A 14,574-nucleotide genomic window follows, 5' to 3' on the forward strand; every position below is an offset into this window, starting at 1 on the left:
TCTTAAATTTCCAGCCTTATAAGTCACTCTATAAAAGAGTAAATGCAAATCTTCAATAGAGGAAACCTAAAATAATCTTCACAGTATAGTTTAAGAATTCATACACAATGTTTTCATTAAGTCAAGGGCAAATGACTGGATGAATCCCTATGCATTTATATGAGAAAGCAACTAATGGTTGTCAGCTAATCAAATGACTCTTTGTTAAAGAAAACACACGCCAAACAAATATCATTTAGCATTTATTACTAAAAGGCTACCCTGTTGCAAGGCTCAACAATGACAAGTATTTAAACTAGAATAGAAGAGTACCATTTCCAAAACTTTTTGATCTCTTACAGGTACCGCACCTAACATTTTTTACAAGGTACAAACAGGATTCAAGAATGCAAAGAGATCTTGAACACCCAAAAATTAAAATGTGAATTACATTGAGTATATTATATAAATATCAATTTACAATCTCCCACCTCATCATAACCTGGATCTTCTATCAAAACGATACTGGGCTGTATTTATTAAAATAACAGAAGATAGGGCATCAACATGGAACAGACCAGTAGGAATTATGACAGGGTTACCCAAAATTCAAATTAATTGTACAAAGATGGAAAACACTAAATAAGACACTCAAAATGACCAATATCCTAGCAGAATTAATAAAATGTTCATTTATCTTTAAAGGGGGGGGAAGACCTCAAAAAGATAAAAATAGAAACTCATAATTCTTCAATTTAAGTGCTTCTTTTTTTAAGGCTTAAAAAAAAATTTTTTTTTTTTAAGCCTTACATTAGTTTCTTAAATTTCCAAGCCTATAAGGCATTTTTTTTTTTTTTTATAAGGCAGTCCATAAGTCTTCTCAATAATGGGGAATGAGGGAAGAATTCTGATTTAGAAAAATTTAGGGTACTGATTAAAAAACATGGGCTATCACTTTGGTGAGTGGCATCTGGGGTCTTCAGCACTAGCAAGTGGCCATCTAAGATGCATCGATTGGTCTCAGGCCAACTGAAGCAAAGGAAAATAAAGATCATCAAAGACACAAGGTAAAGATGAGCCCAAAAGACAGAAAGGGCCACATACCAGAGACTACATCAGCCTAAGACTGGAAGAACTAAATGGTTAGATGGTGCCCAGCTACCACAGATGATTGCCCTGATAGGGGAACACAACAGAGATTCCCTGATGGAGCAGGAGAATAGTGGGATGCAGGTCTCAAATTCTCATAAAAAGACCAGATTTGATGGTCTGACTGAGACTAGAGGGACCCCGGAGGTCATGGACCCAGATCCTCTGTTAGCCCAAGACTGGAACCATTCCCAAAGCCAACTCTTCAGACAGGGATTGGACTGGACTATAAGTCAGAAAATGATACTGGTGAACAGTGAGCTCTTGGCTCAAGCAGACATGTGAGACTATGTGGGCAGCTCCTGTCTGGAGGCGAGATGAGAAGGCAGAGGGGGACCAGAGCTGGTTGAATGGACAAGGGGAATACAGGGTGGTGAGGAGGAGGGTGTTGTCTCATTAGGGGGACAGCAGCTAGGAGTACATAGCAAGATGAGTGTAAGTTTTTGTGTGAGACCAACTTGATTTGTAAACCTTCACTTAAAGCACATTAAAAAAAAAAACCATGGGCTATGGCATCAGATAGGAATTGAATGTAAACTCTCTCTACCACTAATTAGCTATTGACCTTGAAAAAGTATCTTAAAACTCTTTACGTTTCAGTTTCTTTATCTGTATAACAGGGATAGCATTACTTATCTCATAAAGTTGTGTAGGGATTAAAATAAAATTAATTATGCACAATACTTAGAAAGTAGCACATATTAAGATTTCAATACATTATATCCAATCCAAAAAGGGTTAGACATTTTTACAGCTCAACTATTTCAAACCTTCAAGGAGCAGATTGCCAGAACACAGAAAAAGATGTAAAAGTTCTCTCTTGTTATATTTACAAAGCTAGCATATTCAGAAACCAAAGTCTGAAAAAGTTAATGCAAAAGGAACATTAGACATCAATCTCACAGAGTAAATCAAATCCAGCACTATTTTAAAGAGATATGATATTATCAAGTTGCCTTTATACCTAAGAGAGCAATTGATTTAGGAAATCTACTAGAAAGTCTAATATAATTTGCAAACCAATATGTAAAAGAAGAAAAAATATATGATCACCTCAATGTACACAAGAGGACATATGATCAAATTTAAATTTATTATCTATTTCTGATTTAATCTCAGTTAAAAAAAAAAAATTATTTCCTTAACATGAAGGAAAAAAAAAAGTACACAACTGTAAGACTCTAAAGTCATTCTTACTAAAATGAGAAATGAGCCAAGGATGCTCATTAGTCACACTATCATTATTCTAGAAGCGATGGTCATTGTAACAAGAAAAAAAAAAAAATGTTCACGAGAAGACAAAATTATCACTATTTACAAATGCTATACCTGCCTTGGAGCCCTGGTGGCACGGTGGTTAAGCATTTGTCTGCTAACTAAAAGGTCTGCAGTTCGAACCCACCAGCCACTCCTTGGAAACCCTATGGGGCAGTTCCACTCTGTCCTACACAGTCACTATGAGTCGGAATCGACTTGAAGGCAATGGAACAGATTTGTTAGAAAACAAGCACACAAAAATCACCAACTTTTCCATTCCAGCAGGAAGATACAAACCTCTTTAAAATATTATAAAAAAGAATTTATTCACAATAACAAAAGAAATTTTTAAATACGCCTTCTCCTCACTTATCGACTGTCTCATTATCTGACTTTTTGCATTTACAACATTAGTAAAGAATCTGCTATTCAACTATTCTGCATATTAGTGATATACATCTGGCAGTAACAAACGCTGAGCTGCAAAGTGAGAGTAACACTGGCCGTGATGGTTAAGGTTATGTGACAACTAGGCTTGGCCATGATTCTCAGTGGTTTGGCAGTTACGTCATGATGTAATTTGACAGTTATGTAATTATATACTCATCCTTCATTTTGTGATCTGTATGATCATACTCCATTTCACATAACACCAATTCTGCATAACAATCTGGCTTTTGGAACCTAACCATGCCGAGAGTGAGGAGATGGCGTGCTAAAGATTAACTTTTAAGCCCCTAAAAGAAATAAAATACCTAGGAATAAATCTAACCAGGTATGTAAAAGACCTATACAAAGAAAACTACAAAATACTACTGCAAGAAGCCAAAAGAGACCTACATAATGGGAAAACATACCATGCTCATGGATAGGTAGACTCAACACTGTGAAAATGTCAATTCTACCCAAAGCACTCTACGAATACAACACAATCCCAATCCAAATACCAACAGCATTCTTTAACAGGATGGAAAAATTAATCATTAACTTTATATGGAAAGAGAAGAGGCCCCAGATAAGTAAAGCGCTACTGAAGAAAAAGAATAAAATAGGAGGACTTGCACTATCTGACCTCAGTACCTACTACTCAGCTACAGTAGTGAAAACAGCCTGGTAATGGTATAACAACAGGCACATTGACCGATGAAACAGAATTGAGAACCCAGATGTAAATCCAACCACCTATGGTCACCTGATCTTTCACAAAGGCCCAAACTCCATTAAATGGGGAAAAGACAGTCTTTTTAAAAAATGATGCTGGCAAAACTGATGTCCCTCTGTAAGAAATTGAAACATGACCCATTGCTCACACCATATACAAAAACCAGTTCAAAATGGATCAAAGACCTAAACATAAAACCAAATACTGTAAAGATCATAGAAGAAAAAACAGGGTCAACACTAGAGGCCCTAATACCATGAACAGGAAACAAACCATAACAAACAACACACAAACACCAGAAGATAAGCTGGATAACTGGGATCTTCTAAAAATTAAACATTTATGCTCATCAAAAAAACTTCTCCAAAAGAGTAAAAAGAGAACCTACAGACTGGGAAAAAAAAATTGGCTATGACAAATCCAACAAAAGTCTAATCTCTAAAATCTATAGGAAAATCCAACACCTTTACAACAAAAAGACAAATAATTCAATTAAAAAATGGACAAAGGATATGAACAGACACTGCACCAAAGAAGACATTCAGGCAGCTAACAGACATGTGAGGAAACGCTCACGATCACTAGCCATTAGAGAAATGCAAATCAAAACTATAATGACATATCATCTTATCCCAATATTACTGGCACAAATCAAAAAAACAGAAAACAAATGTTGGAGAGGCTTCAGTGAGACTGGAACTCTTATGCACTCACTGCTAGTGGGAATGCAAAATAGTACCGCCATTTTCAAAAATGATGCAGCGCTTCCTTAATAGGCTAGAAATTGAAATACCATATGATTTAGTAATCCCACTCCTAGGAATATATCCTAGAGAAATAAGAGCTGTCACACAAGTAGACATATGCACACCCATGCTTACTGCAACATTATTCACAATAGCAAAAAGATGGAAACGACCAAAGTGCCCATCAACAGATGAGTGGATAAACAAACTATGGTACATACACAATGGAATACTATGCAACAATAAAGAACAATGATGACTCTGCAAAACATCTCACAACATGGATGAATCTGGAGGGCATTATCGTGAGTAAAATAAGTCAATCACGAAAGGAAAAATACCATATGAGACTGCCACTGTTATAAAAACTCATGAAAAGGTTTACACACAAAAAGAAACAATCTTTTATGGTTACGGGGGTAGGGAAAAACACAAAATATACAATAGACAAGTGGTAACTTTGCTGAAGGGTGAGACAGTACACAATGCTGAGGAAGCCAGCACAACTTGACCAAGGCAAGGTCATGGAAGCTTCACCAAAAAACAAATCAAACCCGTTGCCGTCGAGTCAATTCCGACGCATAGTGACCCCATAGGACAGAGTAGAACTGCCCCATAGTGTTTCAAAGGAGCGCCTGGTAGATCTGAACTGCCAACCTTTTGGTTAACAGCCAAACTCTTAACCACTAAGCCACCAGGGTTTCCGGAAGCTTCACAGACACATCCGAGCTACCTGAGAGACAAAATTACTGGGCTGAGGGCTGGGGACCATGGTCTCGGGGAACATCTAGCTCAACTGGCATAACACAGTTTATAAAGAAAATGTTCTACATTCTAACTTGGTGAGTAGCATGTGGGATCTTAAAAGCTTGTGAGCAGCCATCTAAGACACTCCACTGGTCTCACCCTATCTGAAGCAAGGAAAAATGAAGAAAACCAAAGACACAAGGGAAAGGTTAGTCCAAAGGACTAATGGACCACGACTACCATACCCTCTACCAGAATGAGTCCAGCACAACTAGATGCCACCTGGCTACGATCACCGATTGTTCTGACAGGGATCACAATAGAGGGTCCCAGACAGAACTGGAGATAAACGTAAAACAAAATACTAACTCACAAAACAAGACCAGACTTGCTGGTCTGACAGAGACTGGAGAAACCTCAAGAGAATGGCCCCCCGACATGCTTTTAACTCAGTACTGAAGTCACACCTGAGGTTCACCCTTCAGCCAAAGATTAGGCAGGCCCATGAAACAAAAGGAGACTAAATGGGCACACCAACCCAGGGGTAAGAACGAGAAGGCAGGAGGGGACAGGAAAGCTAACAATGGGGAACTCAAGGTCGAGCAGGGGAGAGCACTGACACATCGTGGGGTTGGCAATCAATGTCACAAAACAATATGCATATTAACTGTTTAATGAGAAACTAGTCTGCTCTGTAAACCTTCATCTAAAGTACAATTAAAAAAAAAAGATTAACTTTTAAAATATACAGAACCCACATCTATCAAAAAGCTCATTGCTATAGAATCCATTAAAAATTATTGTAAAGGCCTAAATTTTCAACAATTGAAGTACTGGATAGGTAAACTATGGTAAATCTATATGCCGGAATATGAGGCAGGCATTTAAAATGGCAAGCTATGTTGTGAGTAATACTTTATTGACTCAGGAAAGCATTCATAACATATTAAATGAAAAAAAGCTAGTGACTTACTCAAAAAATAGAACTACCATATGACTCAGCAATTCCATTCCTAGGTATATACCCAAAAAACTTAAAAGCAGAGACTCAAAAAGAGATTTGTACACCAGTGTTCGTTGCAGTACTATTCACAATAGCCAAAAGGTAGAAACAACCTAAACGCCCATCAACAGATGAATGGGTAAACAAAACATGGTACCTACATACTTAGCCAGTAGGAGAAATGAAGAATCTTGATATATGCTACAGCATGGATGGAGCTTGAAGACATTATGCTGAGTGAAATAAGCCAATCAAAAAAGGACAAATATTGTATGACCTCACTTATATAAAAAGACAAGAAAGGTAAAAGTATAGAGACGAAAATTTATTAGTGGTTACCAGGGGCAGGAGGAAAGGAGAAAAGGGGTGTTAATGATGATAGAAAAATAGAATTGATTAAGGGTAGGGCTGCACAGCCTATTATTGTAATTGTTGTCAATAAGTTGTACCCCTGTAAAAAGTTGAATTGGCAAAAGTGTGATATTTACAACAATCACACACACACACACACACACACACACACAAAGAGTAGCTGCTGAGGCTGCTGATGTATAACCAAATACCTCATAGGATTTGATTCCTTGGTTTGGAGGTTTAGGGTCATGGTTTCATGGAACACCTCAGTTAACTAGCCTAATAACATGTTTAGTGCTCCTGTTCTATCTCCTAGTTCCTTTGCGTAGTGCCTGCGGTCTTAAAAGCTTGCAAGTGGCCATCCAAGGCACAACAATTGATCTCTTTTCACCGGGGGCAACAGAAGAATAAGGAGAGTTAGGATTAGGAGGAGAATATAGAATGTGTGGCTAATTGCCTCCACGAACAACTGCTTCCTTTTCCGCAAGACCAGAAGAACTGGATGGTGTCTGGGCACCATTACTGGACATTTTTATCATAGATTCCATAGAAGAATCCTGATCAAAAGCGGAAAAATGCAGAAGAGAATTTCAAATTCTCAAGGACTCCAGACTTGGTAGAGCCATGGAGGGTAGGTGAACCCCTGAAGCTATTACCCTGAGATAATCTTTAAACCTTAAACAAAAATATCCCCTGAAGTCATCTTAAAACCAAACAATAGTTTAACTAGTAAAAAAGGTCTGCCTTGAGCATTATGCTCTCTTAAGAACTATCTATATGGGATCAAAGTGACAACAGCAACTTGAAAGATTAGATAGGAACCTTAAGAGACAATGAGTTTATGTTAATCAGTGAAGAACAACTTAGAAAAGGAGAGTAAGAAATGTTACACAACTTGAAGAATGTACTCAGTGTCACTAAATGGTACATGTAGAAACTGTTGAATTGGTATATGTTTTGCTATGTATATTCTCAGCAACAACAAAAATAAATAAAATTTAGAGAAAAAAAGCTAGTGACAAAACAGTGAATACAATATGGTTTTCTTTTGTTTTTGTTTTTTTAAAAAAAGGACATAAATACTCATTAAAAAGGACCTATAATGATTTTTTTTATAAGGATATCTTGGAGCCCTGGTGGCACAGTGGTTAAAAGCTCAGCTGCTAACCAAAAGGTTAGCAGTTCAAATCTACCAGCCACTCCTTGGAAATTCTATGGGGTGCTATAGGGTTACTATGAGCCAGAATCGACTTGATGATACGTAACTAAGTGTGAATACTGATTGTCTCTTAGTGGAGTCATCATAAATGTTATTTGTTTTCGTTTTCCTGAATTTTCCAAATTTCCTCGAATGATTATATATTACATTAGTAATTAAGAAAATACAGAATGTTAACAATAATATCCAAAATCATTCTACATTGATATTCCTCCACTCTTTTAGGTTGTACCAAAATTAGAGATGGCTTCCTTCTCTGGGTCAAATCATACTTTAATTCTGCAGTTACAATGAAAAACATTTTCAGAACTCTAGGAGACAGTCAAACTAAACTTTCACTCTACCTTGCTTTATGATCCAGTAAAATGCAAAATAATATTCAGATACTAGCCATTCTGCTTTCAGTCCCCTGCCAGGTGAGAGTCAAGGGTGAGGAACAAGTACTAGACCTTAGAACCAATATGGCCCAGGTTTTACCTATATTCGAACCCTGAGGCAGAAACTTAAAAAAAAAGAGGGGTGGGGAGAGCAGAGTCATTACCCTTCTCGGGATAAAAAACGTGAGCCTTAGACAACTTCTAATCACAGCTCTTCCCTGCCTTATTTGGGAGCCGGAGGAATGATTTTCTGCTCCACTTTATTTATAAGGCATATATCCAAAGGGCAAGCAAGCAGGATTTCTTGTGCGCAAAGATGGTCTAAACAGGAGATTTTTCAACTGTGCTCTTCATCAGTGTAGATATGCAGCCTAACTCTGAGAGGGCCAAGAAGACTCTGGCAATACTTTGCTTTCAACAATAAGCAAATAGTCAAACTGTTGATTCCATCTGCTCCGCTCCAAAAATACAAAGCATTCCAAGGTGGTACAAGAGTCTCAGGCTCCTTTTATGGGGTTTCCCATTTCCAACTGAGGGGCATCCATTTTCGTCACAGAGGGGCAGTGATATTTCAGTGGTAGAATTCTCACCTTCCATGTGGGAGACCCGGGCTTGGTTCCAAGGCAATGCACCTCAAGCACAGGCACCATCCATTTGTCAGTGGAGGCTTTCATGTTACTACGATACTGAACAGGTTTCAGTGGAGCTGGCAGACTAAAGTAGACCAGGAAGAAAGGCTTGGCAAACTACTTTGGAAAAATCGCCAATGAAAACCTATAGATCACAGTGGTCTGGTCCTGTTATGCATGGGGTCGCCTTGAGTCAGGGACAACTTGATAGGAACCAACAAGAATTTTCTGTTAGAGATGTTGTTTACGAAATTGTCTTCCTTCCTTACTGGTCTAAAGCTCTGAATTCCATCCCTTTATATCTCCTCAGGGATTCAGTTCCAATAATTATCCTATCTTTCCTGAATCTCTTACCCCCTTACTTTCCTTAGGCATGTAAACAAACAAACATAACATTCCTCAAACCTATATTCCTCTGTAGTTGTTTTTAATCATGCCTGCACATTGGAATTACCTAGGGAATTTTTAAAAATACTGATGTAATTAACCTGTAGTTACAGAAAGTATACCAGTGGTTGCCTGGGGATGGAAGAGAGGAATTACCAAGGGGCACAAGGAAACTTTTGGAGTGATGGATATGTTCATCATCTTTATAGTGGTGATAGCTTTATAAATGTAAACACATGTCAAAGCATACTAAATTGTACACTTTAAATATGTATACCTTGTTACCTGCCAATTATTCTTCAATAAAGCTGTTGAAATAAATACTGATGACTGGAACCCACTTCCCAGACTGGTTGCTCCTGGGATTCAGGATTCTTAAAAGCTCTCCAGATGATTGTAAACGCGCAGTCAAGGCTGAGAACCACTGCTCTACAGCTATCGTTCTCTCCCTTCTTCTTCACTTCAGTTTTCTTGAAAAGCCTCACTCAAACATCTCTACTTAATCACTACCAGTGTTTTTTTCCAATCTTCTTAAACCTGGTTTCTGAACCACTACTCAGTAACACTGTACTTGTTAAACTCACCTATAGACTCCTGACAAATCTATTGGTCACTGAAGCCCTCCCCTTACTTGACACCTATGTTCAGCAATCAAAACTGTTAACACTTCCCCTCCATCTTCAAAGTCTCTCCACCCTTGGCACCTCTCCTGACGTTCCTCCTACCTTTCCAACTACTACTCTTCTATCTCTTTCAGACTATTCTACCTATTTCTGTTATTTCTCAGACTCAATTCTCTGGCTGTTGCTTTTATCACTCTAAAGGGTTTTCCTGAGTCGTTTCAGCAATAACCAAACCAACACAGCTGCAGTTCGACCACCAGTCTTCTCCCTAATCCTGGTTTCCTTTATAAATTCCACATCCATAGATTCAAACACTTGTCTACAGCTTCACCTGAATGTTCTACAGATTTCTTAAATGCAAAAAATCCAAAATAGAACTTGTCATCTTTCCTTTATTTATATTTTCCTCATTTCCAATCAATGGAACCAAGTCGAATCCTCAGAGTCCTGATTCCTCCTTTCTTTCCGTAAATAACCAGGACCTACTGAATTCTACCTCATTCTGCCAGAGTGAGGATACAAAATATAAATCCAGTAAATGGCTCCTCACGCATCGCCTTCAATTTCAATCCCTGGCCCTCTACCACCCTCACTCTCCTCCATCCTTATTTCCTACTATTTGCCTATCTAAAACCTGCATTCAACTCATAGTCAATGCCAGTAGCTCTCTAAACTTCCCTGGTTTCCCATGCTTCCTTGCCTTCTCACCTATTATATCCTCCTGCCGCAAAACTGTATCATCCTTCAAAATTCTGCTGTGTACTCCTGACTCCACCCACTTCTAAGCTGGTTTATCCATTGCTGTTGAGTCAATTTTGACTCATACTGACCCTACAGAACAGGGTAGAACTACCCCATAAGGTTTCTAAGGAACAGCTGGTGGATTTGAACTGCTGACCTTTTGATTAGCACCCTGAGCTCTTAACCACTGCACCACCAGGGTTCCTAGACATCTCTTAATCTGCACTCCCTTACTACACAATGTTTATCTCCCTATTCACACTTATCACACTGTACTGTAATTGTTACTTTACTTGCAGGTCTTGAATATAAAGATTTTTAAAGATTTCTTAAGATTCATTATGAAATAATTAATAGGTAACATGATCCTGCGTGAAACAGTAGGCTATAAGATACATTTAAACTCTACTTGTCAAAACTATACTACTGTAAAAAATGCAACCAAAAGCAGATCTCAGGAAAACAGAAATACAACAAAGAAAGGAAGCACAGCAGGGATAACACATGGACCTAACCAATGCCTCATCCCGTGTCTATGTGTCTATAGCTAGGTGCTGTTAATGCTAATAACCAAGAATGTTCATAATCCAGCTATGCTAGTATTTTTAGTAAATCAAATAAGGATAAAATGAGCCAAAATCAGGATTTGTTTTTGTGATGGTTTTCTCCCTTGCCACTCTATTTAAAGGAATACTTGAATAATCGACTTTTGGAGCTATTATAGGTCAAAAAACCAAAAACCACACCCATTGCGGTTGAGTCGATTTCAACTCATAGTGACCCTAAAGGACAGAGTAGAATTTCCCTCACCGGGTTTCCAAGGAGCAGCTGGTGGATTTGAGCTGCTGACTTTTGGTTAGCAGCCAAGCTCTTACCCACTGAGCCACCGGGGTTCCAAGCAGATCTTAAAAGAGGTTTTTGTTTTTGTTTTCTTTCTTTCTTGCCTTTCCCTACACTTCAAAAACATGGTGCTTTGGACTGATGTGAATACCTTAAAATGTGTTACGTTAAAGGGAAAAAAAAATGCTTAGAAATGGAGTAAGGGTACTTGGATGTTAACGGTAGAATGTTCTTATGGAAAATAAGCCTCGCAGGACTATCACATTGACTCAAGGTTACCACCAATCCTTATGACTTTATTCAGATAAGAATTTAAAAGCTGAAAACTTTAAATTCTAAAATGTTACACGAATCAAAGAGGCGGCATACCTGCTCCAAAAGCCACTGTGCGACCCCCCAAAAAAAAGACCCAAAGGACAAATAATTTGCAGAAGGGCAGCTTGGCCCTACTGCCTGTGTAGTCTCTGAGATAAGTAGTGGCTGGCACCGGAACAAACTCCCCCTACCTGAAGAGCGGAGCTGCTGCCAGGCGTGTGATAGTCTATTTATCAGAGAACAGATTCCGTGCAGTATGAATCCGCTAGGGCAAAATTAAAAATCATTCAGGAATGTGTCAACTCTTAGGGTACGAAGCGGACATGTGCACGCTCAAGGACTGATATCCAGTTTGGCTGAAGCGTGCTTTAAACTCTCAACTTGAGGTCTTTTAATGCAACCCTTTTCCGATAAAACCCCGACGATTCGCGAGGATGCTAGAATCAGCCCCGGGAGAGGAATAACTCAGGAAAAGAAGGTGGCAACGGGTGCAAGGGAGATCTCCAGTATAATAACCTAGGAAGGAACTGTGGCTGCTTTCTGAATCTCTCTGCCCTGCACGGGACCAACGACAGAGGCGAACGCTGCTTCCAAAAAGGAGGGGGGTCGGCAGGGACCACTTTGGCCACCAGATTGGACGGATAGCGGTAGCCTAGCTGGGAGGAGGCGGAGCATCGGCAGCGGCGGGGTGGGGGGCTCCCACACCTACACCCAACCCGCAGAGGGGCGGCCACAGAGGGGCCAAGGCAGCGGCTCCCGGGTCACGCCCGGAGGCTGGACCGCTCCTCGCTGGGAAGGAGAAAGACCCAAGTCCGCGCACCCGGGTGACAAAGCTGCCTCCGCCCAGGCGGCGGGCCGGCGGCGCCCAACTTCGGGCCGAGGAGCGCCGGCCGCAGCCCACCCGCCCACCCAGCCCGGCCGCCCCAGCGCCGCCTCGCGGCGCCTCGCGCCGGAGCCGTTACCCCCAACGAAGCCTTCGCCCCGGGGACAAAGTCCCAGTCCCCTCCCCGCCGCCGCCGCCGCCTCGCCCCAGCTCCTCCCTGACAAAAAAGTTATCGGTCGCCCCGCCCGGGCTGCCCGGCGTGGGTTGCTCAGCTGGACTCACCAGAGCGGCTCCCCAACTTCCACCTACAGAACCTCGACTTGTCCGGCTCGCAGCAACGGCGACGCTGCTGCTCTGCTTTCTCCCGAGCAGCAGCACCACCTGCCCCCCTTCCTTCTAGCAGAACGGGTCCGGGCGAGCCATCTTCCCCCTCCGCTCACTGACTGACAGCCCAGCCCCGAGCGCCGCCACTGCCGCCAGCCACTCTGACAGGCACTAGCAGGGACCCATCCCCAGGCAGCCAACCACCACCGCCCCACGACAGTTCGGCCTATCGCAGCCCGCTAGGGTGGGACCAGAGCAACTTCTCCACCAATGAGAATCTTCAGCTGCCAGAGCCGGGGCGGAGCCATGAGTAGTAGGGGGTCGATTGGGGCGTGGTCTTAGCAGTGGGTATTGTCGGGGCGCCGATGGGGAGATGATTGATTGTTGGGTTGTGGTGGCCGCTTGGCGACAGGGGTCAGTGAAGGTCTTTTAGTCTGAGCTGTTAGGGTTTGTGGCTGTCTCAGAAGTTAACAACCTTACGCAGTGATGTAAACTATAATCACAAAAGAGAAACAAATGTTTTAATTTTTTAGACCAAAAAAAAACTCCAAACCCGTTGCCATCGGGTTGATTCCGACTCACAGCGACCCTGTAGAACAGAGTAGAACTGCTCCATAGAGTTTCCGAAGAGCCGTTGGTTGATTCAAACTGCCGACCTGCAGCCTTAGAACTTAACCACTAAGCCACCAGGGCTCCAATTTCTTAGACAGGAAGATTTATTCCCCACTAATTCCATTCGCCCCACATGTCTGTCAGCGTGTCATACTGTAGGGGCTTGCTGTGGTGCTGGAAGCTATGTCACTGGTTTTCAAATACCAGCAAGGTCACCCATGGTGGACATATTTCAGCTGAGCTTCCATACTAAGACACACTAGGAAGAAGTACCTGGCTGTTTACTTCTGAAAAAAAAATTAGCCAGTGATTGTGGGTAGCAGTGGAACATTGTCGGATATAATGTCCCCTCAGGTTGGAAGGCATTCAAAGTAGGACTGGGGAACAGCTGCCTCCTCAAAGAAGAGCTGACCTTAATAGTATGGATAGAGTCAAGCTTTCAGGACCTCTATTTGCTGATGTAGCACTACTGAAAATGAGAAGACACAGCTGCAAACATCCATCAATAATCGGAATGTGAAATGTATGAAGTATGAATCTAGGAAAATTGGAAATCATCTTAAATGAAATGGAATGCATAAACATTGACATCCTAGGCATTAGTGAGCTGAAATGGACTGGTATTGGCCATATGTAATCACATAATCATATGGTCTTCTATGTTGGGAATGACAAATTGGAGAGGAATGGTGTCATAGTCATCATCAGAAAGAACATTTCAAGATCTATCCTGAAGTACAACTCAGTCAGTGATAGGATAATATCCATATGCCTACAAGGAAAACCAGTTAATGTGACTATTATTCAAATTTACCTGCCAACCACTAAGGCCAAAGATGAAGAAATTGAAGATCTTTACCAGTTTCTGTAGTCTGAAATTGATCAAGCATGCAATCAAGATGCATTGATAATTACTGGTGATTGGAACGTGAAAGTTGGAAACAAAAAAGGATCAGTAGTTGGAAAATTTAGCCCTGGTGATAGAAGCAATGTCGGAGATCGCATGATAGAATTTTGCAAGACCAACAACTTCTTCATTGCAAATACCTTTTTTCAGCAACCATTTCAGGAGATAGCTCGTAATCAAGAACTGATGGTACTGACGGAAGAAGTCCAAGCTGCACTGAAGACATTGGCAAAAAACAAGGCTCCAGGAATTGACAGAATACCAACTGAAATGTTACAACACTGGAAGCGCTCTCTTGTCTATGAAAACAAGTTTAGAAGATATCTACCCCACCAACCAACAGAAATAGATTCATATTCATGCCCATTCCAAAGAAAGGT

General features: G+C 40.9%; 1 protein-coding gene across 3 annotated transcripts in view; it reads right to left on the bottom strand.

Moving 5' to 3' along the window:
• The window catches only part of HYCC1 (hyccin PI4KA lipid kinase complex subunit 1), a 76,057-nt gene extending 63,224 nt beyond the window's left edge, over positions 1–12,833 (bottom strand). For all 3 annotated transcript variants that reach the window (XM_049893657.1, XM_049893656.1, XM_049893658.1), the window contains exon 1: positions 12,634–12,833. The gene's annotated coding sequence lies outside the window, so the exon portion shown is untranslated. The remainder of the gene's footprint in view (positions 1–12,633) is intronic.
• Between the last annotated feature and the right edge of the window lie 1,741 nt (positions 12,834–14,574).

Source organism: Elephas maximus, chromosome 8, assembly GCF_024166365.1.
Source record: "Elephas maximus indicus isolate mEleMax1 chromosome 8, mEleMax1 primary haplotype, whole genome shotgun sequence".
Classification (NCBI taxonomy): Eukaryota; Metazoa; Chordata; class Mammalia; order Proboscidea; family Elephantidae; genus Elephas; species Elephas maximus.